The sequence below is a fragment of the Silurus meridionalis genome, chromosome 18 (assembly GCF_014805685.1).
Source record: "Silurus meridionalis isolate SWU-2019-XX chromosome 18, ASM1480568v1, whole genome shotgun sequence".
NCBI lineage: Eukaryota > Metazoa > Chordata > Actinopteri > Siluriformes > Siluridae > Silurus > Silurus meridionalis.
In genome coordinates, this window is record NC_060901.1 from 12,334,104 (window position 1) to 12,341,915 (window position 7,812).

Genomic DNA, 7,812 nt, shown 5'->3' on the forward strand with positions numbered 1-7,812 from the left:
AGCAGACTGTTTATATTAATTACAGATTAAATCCATCCTCATAGTACTTGAATTGCTCAGTAACTTCATGGATCTTTAGGCTGTTCATGTGGAAACATCCCCAGCTGCTCAGAGAGGCCTCCAATAAAAAATAAAATAAAAACCTCTATCCAGGGGTAGGGTGCCTGGAAGAATAAGGTGTATCTGAAGAGAAGAAAGAGACAGGATCATGGGTTACTTGTGCTTCATGAGCAATGAGCATGTTTAACTAAAGAGAGAGAGAGAGAGTAGAGGAATGTCAGAGAGAGAGAAATAAGGATTTTTATTGTTACATAAAAAATATAGGCATCCCTGACCACAATACTTTGTTTGTAAAATGACCACCGAAAATAAAATACACATGTCCCAGTTATAAATTTTGCATCTGTCTGTTTCCTGAAGTACTTTCTCTTCAGTTAGGTTTGGTTTATTCACTGGCTGGTTTTCTGACTGATCAGACTGAAAACTGAATATGTAACTCAAATAGACAATTTGTTTTAAGTCCATCGTTTTAAACAATGTTAGTAACAATAAGACCCACAACAAAACACAAACACTTGGTCCTACATAGTCCTGCTGTCAACCCTCAGCCCTGCTTTCTGCTCATATAGACCTTTGTACACAAGAAATCTTATGTGTGATGTATTTAACTTCATTAAATTATGCATACAGTTTGAGTAACCATGGTGTCAATGGTGTGTAAAAAAAATTAAAAATGTAATCTTTTTTCTTAAATATATGTTCTATAGAGTAAATCAATATCTTGCATGTTATTATGGGTTTTCTATTGCTATATAATCTCAGTTCTATTTGTGCATGAAGAAAAACTTTGCGCTCTCAGAAGAATGCTGCAAGACTCAAGAGACCTTATGAAAGTGGCTGAACATGATGCTGCATTTCAGCACCACAGCAGGCGGACAGCGCCATAGCCCATTCACACACTCGCTGCTGCTCAACACATTTTCAGTTTTTGCTGACTTTTCAAATGTATGCTATTTCCCACACAGTATAATCACCCTTATGTTCTTAGTCATTCTGTTGCATAAAAGAAAGTCTAGAGTGTGAACACAGCCAGAGAGTGATTTGTTTTAAGTATTAACAATACAAGCTTGTTTAAAAAATAAAAGATAAATAACATTTCTTTTTAAAAAAAAGTGTACGGAGAGTTAGAGAGCTTAGATATGTGCCAGGCACATTACTGGCACCTTGTACTAACAGCACACACTCACTGCATTAATCCTGTTCAGGTCCCCTTCATGTGTTTGTACTGCATCAATACCAAATCCCCAGTGCTGGCTATGAGAGAGTCTCATATTTAATGCAGTGTGTGTGTGTGTGTGTGTGTGTGTGTGTGTGTGTGTGTGTGTGTGTGTGTGTGTGTGTGTGTGTGTGTTTGTGGTTATGGAGATTTGCCTTTGACAGACCTCTGACTTGACAGATTTGGCAACCATTACTGTGTTGCTGTAGACTTGACTTAAATATATATTTTTTTTCCACAACAAATGCCTGATCATTTTATGTGAAATAATATAATATGCTCCACCAAACATAACTAGACTTTTATTCATGATGATGGATTGTTTCTGGATTGCTTTTTGCATGCAAGTCTTATTGAGGCATTGGTATTAATAGATTTTGGTATTTTCAGATGAGCTTTTTTGTGCTGAGTACAGTGACAGCACAAATGTTTTTGGTCCTGGTGTATAATAGAGTCCCGAGGGAGATGGGACTCTAATAATGCTCAGCATGGCATACCAGTGAAGTGTGTCTTCTTTTTTATAGGTAATATAGTTAGAATAGTGGTTATACAATAGCTGTATGCCAGGCTGTTATTTAAGAGCTTGGTAGTGAGTGATAGCTCAGTGGTTAAAGCTCTCAGCTTGCAAGTGGATGGTTATGAGTTGAACCGCATGTCTAAAGATTTCCAGTGTGCCAGAATTCATGACTGGCCAATGTTCAAGCATTATAAATAACATTTCAAAAACTAGACAGATCATTGTTACTCTCAAATGTTTATTGCATCATCTTTATGGCTCAGAAACCATGGTTTGTCCCATAATGCCCTGCAGACCTACATCACAGTTACCACAGAGATTGAGCTCTTAGCAGCCAGATATACATGTTCCAATCAGATGTAGTGCATTAAAGCAAATAAAGCATAAAATTAATTCTGTATGGCTTGAGGTTCTATTTGTTTGCCACCCATGTGCTCTCTCTGAGGCTAAGCTGAATGCTTTGATTTGTGTATGTGTATTTGTGTATGCATTGTATGAATTTGATTCAGAAATGAATGTAAAATCTTTGGTACAAAAAATGTGTTAAGCAGGTGGTCAAAATCTTATTTTACAGGACCTGGGACTTGATTACCACATGATTAGCCCTCAAATAATCTTGACCTGTTGCTAACAGTGAGAGGAAATGAAATGGTTTAATATTGTATATGATTTATAGTTAGATATACTAATATACAGTACATACAGTAAATAGTAATAGATCTTTAAAGAGAGAAACTTCTCACTGAAGCACAAAATGTCTGTCTGCATCACCACAAACACCATAGTTAGCAACTGGTATAATGATGGAATTTGGTAGGTTGATATTAGTCCTAGAAACAGTAAATATTCTTCTGATTGGTAACATCTAAAAAGTTCCTATAGGCACCACAGATTAATTTGTGACAACAGGTAGCTGTCTGTGTGTGTGTGTGTGTGTGTGTGTGTGTGTGTGTGTGTGTGTGTGTGTGTTTGTGTGAAATAATTGTAATTAAAATAAACGTAGACTATGTACTAAAAGAAAACTCTATCATTAATGAAACCTTTAAACAGGTACTCTGAAGTTTTATAGATTGCTTTTGGGTTGCCAGTGACTTAGAACTACACTAATCAATGAATTGCAAATTATTAAGTAGAATCGTGTAGTGTGACTGTACAGAAAAGTTTAGATTTTGTACACATTTCAGATGAATTTTTTTATAATATATATATATACTGTTTTTTTTTCTTAATTACAGTTATATATACAGTTACTTGTCATATTGGATTATAAAAAAACAATTTCAGGCTTGAGCATATGGGATAACCCCCTAGGTAGATTGTCAGCTCTTGTTTGGCTCATTTTATCCCACTTTGGCACGTCCTGTTAACTTACTACACACACCTGTGTCTTGTTAATACTGTAAGCAGTCCCTGTAGGAGTTTTGCTTAGCTCTTGTTAGGACTGTCAATAAGTACAACATACAAGGTGGCAAAGTCTCATTGATGCATGTGGGGAGCGAATTTTGGCCTGTGTGGTTCAATCCAAGAGACGAGCTACTGTAGCTTAAATTGCTGAAGAAGTTAATGCAGTTGATGTTCGACAGGTCACTGTTTTGGCAGCAAAAGGGGGACCCACACAATATTAGACAGGTGGTCAAAATGTCATGCATGATCAGTGGCCAAAAAGTTATGCCTGGTTGGCGTAGACTTGTTGCCAGTGGTGGACAGTAATAAAGTTGCTGTACTGTGTGTAAGTATAATATTCTGCTGTACTGCAGTAGCTTCAGTTTGGGAGATTTTGACTTTTTAATGGGTAATCATTTCCCTTTTACTGCACTAGATTTCAGAAAAACATGCCGCTTCTGACTAGTTTAAGTGAATACAGAAATTGTGCTAGTGAGACTATAAGTGTAACCCAATGGGAGATTGTGTGGGAATAGAAAGCTTATCCTTATAAAGGTATGACGTGCAGAAGAATGCGACCCTGAACTCCATCAATTATTAAAATATAATTTTCATAGATCAATACTTTTACTTTTGATACTACAGTGCAATTAAAAGCAAGTATTTCTGTATTTTTGAATTCACCTTGGAATGTAAAAGCAGTATTTTTTTAATGAGGTAATGTTTAGAAGGGGGTTTATACTTTTTCACCAGTGCAGGAATGATGCAATCTGTCTCCAATGCTGAATCACATGCAGATGATAGTAAAGTCTTTTTTGGGCATTTTCAATAGCGTTTTATTACTGGTTCTTTAACCTTTTCCTTCAGGATTTAACATATATCCTGTTGTAATCTACAAAAACATTAAAGGATTAAAGCCATTAAGGAGACACCATACTGAACTCATGAGATATTTACTACTGAGTGCTCCAACCTACTGATACAATTTGAATGTTATAAACAAAACTACAACATACATGAGTATTAAGCATAAATACCAATATGGAATATCTCTAGTCTTCTTACTCCCTATGTAGTGCATTATTATGCTAAATGTCAAATACTTGCTCATACTTGCATCAATATTTCTATTGATTTTTATTTCATTTCGCAAGGCAAAGATAAGATGGAAAATAAGGATGAAAGTGCTAAGTACAATGAAGAATAAAGTAATTCGTTAAAAAATGACAAAGCAGCAATAATGATTGGAGGGTGCGGTCAGGGCAGAGTTCAGGAAAACATGAAAACGTGGAATGTGAAAACATAATCTGGATGTTTCAGCAAGAAAAATTCAACTTGTGAATTCAACTACAGTATATATATATATATATATATATATATATATATATATATATATATATATATATATATATATATACACTGTAGAAAACTATATACACTTTATTTTATTATAAAATTATTATATTTGCATATGAGATCACTATTCATTTTTAATTTAGGCTCTGTAGTAATGTAGGATCTCAAAACCCCGAACATTTTGTTACTGTTTTACTGTTTGTTTATTTGTTTGTTTTTGATTTTGAGATTATCTTGGATGAGCTCAGTAAGCATGTGCACATTGTTAACGATAATAAATCTCTCTATTTGTAATGACGTTGCTAATGATGATGATGATGATGATGATGATGATGATGATGATGCACAGTCCCAGTATAAGCACATTGGCTATTTTCTATATTCCAACATTTTCACCTAATGTTTCTTTCGGATAAAAAATCTGATACAAACAAATCTTGATCTACAGAGCTGAAATTAAAATTGTATTTTAAATCCAATACCTTGTTACTCATACATGAAATCTAATTGATATTCTAGCTCTTATTTCCCTTTCCACTCTATTTTATGTATTAAGGTGAATGTGTGGTGTAGGATTTTGTTGCTGTTCTCCCTTGTGTGTGTGTGTGTGTGTGTGTGTGTGTGTGTGTGTGTGTGTGTGTGTGTAAGAAGAGGTGTGGATGTAGCACTCTAATGCTCAGTGGTAGTGCCAGGTAATGCTATACTTAGTGGGGAGCCTCTCTTGATGTGGCGCTTTGTGATCATCTCAACATTGACCTTTCTCTTCACTCTGCCTTTAATCTTCTCCGTGCCGACTCCCTTCTCTTGATTGGTGTTGGGATTTGACTTTGAACTTCTCCAGTGCCACTTTTTGTCTCTGCTTGCTATGTCTTTCTTCCTCTTTGTGTTTCTGATGCATCATTTTTTTTGTTGTTTTTTTTTCCCCCCACAAAGTGAGGCTACATATTATGTAAAACAGAGGCTGGCTGCTTTCATATAGCTTTTCACAAGCGTAATAATCAACAACATTAGAAAATTTTCAATTACGCTGAAGAGATACTTAAACCCTTAAGGGAAAAGTGCTGAACAGTTTGTGTATTGTACAGTGCTTCATTGAAAACAACAAATGATTACAAACACTAACAAAGCAATTGTATAAATAGGTTTAGGTAACTGGCAAGACAGTTGTCAAAAACTTAAAGCTACTTCTAACTGAAGCCAAATTAGAGAAGAGAAGAGTTCAATTCTTTCTTTCTTTCTTTCTTTCTTTCTTTCTTTCTTTCTTTCTTTCTTTCTTTCTTTCTTTCATAGTTTTTAGATTTCTGGATAAATTAGCAGAACATTTGGAGACCCAAATCTGTCCCAGAATGATCCCTGTGTACAAAGTCATCTCTATGAAGATATGGTTTTAATGGTTTGGAGTAAAAGATCTTGAGTTGTCTGCTATAGAGCCTTGACCTCAGCCCTATAGAACACATTTGGGATAAATTGGAACGCTGAGTGCACCCCAGGCCTCCTCACCTCACCTACATCATTACCTGACTTTACTAACACTCTTGTGGCTGAATGAGCACAAATCTCCACAAGTACACTCAAAAATCTAGTGAAACACCTTTGGCTGCTTATTGCATTAACAGTAAACTAAGTATCACTTCTTCCTTTGTATATACAATGAATTGCTTTAAATCTGTTAATATATAGATAGTTTAGGTTGTAAAATCTTTATCATTTACTATACAGTTTTCTGTGTTGAGGAAGTTAATATGCAACGCTCGAAAGAACTTACAATTAGCTTGTATTTTCCCCCAAAAAATTATAAATTAAAGGCTTCTGAATCTTTTTTTCTTTTTTAAATAAATTATATGTTAAATTCATCCACTGTAATACTAGTTTTTTAATAATTATACAAACGCTAGCATATTTAATTACGTTAAATGAGGCCTCAAACATACTTGTGAAAATGTCAGAAATTAACAGCCACAGATTAATTCTGATATCTGTTATCAAAAGATGACCCTATTCACCTGTAGCCTCTTGCCTTAACCTCTGAGCTTCCAGTGAGATAAATACAAAAATAAGAAGCGTACACTAATTGGCCAAAAGTATGTGGACAGCCATATGTGGTTCTGCTACTAACTTGTTCCACAGGATGTCTTTGAATGCTGTAGCAGTAAAATCTCCTTTCAATCGAGCTACTATGCGATCTCATACACATTGAACAGGCCATATGCTGCTGCATTTATTTTGTTGTACCATTATACTGATCATGTCCAAACCAAATGTTAAATGTTGCCTCAAGGCACCTCAGGCATGAAGCCTTAAATCTTATTTAACATTGCATGAGAAAAAAACGTCTGTCCATCAAAATAACAAACTAACAAATAAGCCCACATTTAGGTTCTTTGCAAGTAAAATATAAAAAGACATTTTTAGATAGCGTTTAGGAGCATGGGCCAAAAAAAGCAAATGCAAGTCAATGTCCTAACGGTGTCTTTTCTTGTACAAGCTGATATGGATTTACTTTAGCAACCAGAGAACTGTTCCTGCAGGTCTGACAGATATGCTGTGATATAATTTAATAGTGTTATTTCCAGCTCTAATGGAGAAACATTATTGACATGAAAGCATGCTCACTGATATGGGCTGAAATGTTCTGTTATTCTCCAAAAATAAATAAATAAATAAACCAACATTTTCAGTGCATGTTATAAAAGAAAGGTAGAGCAAGAGGTCTGTTATATGTATTAGTGTTGTTCTTCTGTTCAGGTTTCAGAGAGATGTAAAAATAAATAAATAAATAAATAAATAAACCCAATCACAAACATGCTATGTAAATATCATTATAAAACACCTAGAATATTAAAATTTATACATTTTGCTTCATTTCAATATTCAATTATGCAAGCTAACCTAGGCCATAAAGTTAATTGAGAGGATAAGTAACGTGCTTTAGCACTCAGTATATTCCACAGGTTGTTGCAGTGCTGGTTTCTCAAAATGCATTGATGTTTGTGATGAAAACAAAAATGCTATTTGTATAGGTTTAAAATGTGGAGAAACTAGCTAGTGCATTTAGCAGTGTCAGAAGAGTGTCAGGAATTCAGTGCTACTCAGTTAAAAAGCAGAAGTATTTGCAAAGAGCTGCGAATCAGGAGATATAAAAAATTAAACTTGGGCGGTAATTGTCTAATGAATTTCATGAATTATTTATGGGCCTAATATTTGTAACCAGTGGTAAGTTTTGCAATGTGAAATATAAGAAATCCTTCTAGTGGGCTTCTCCATTTTCGTCTGCACAGGC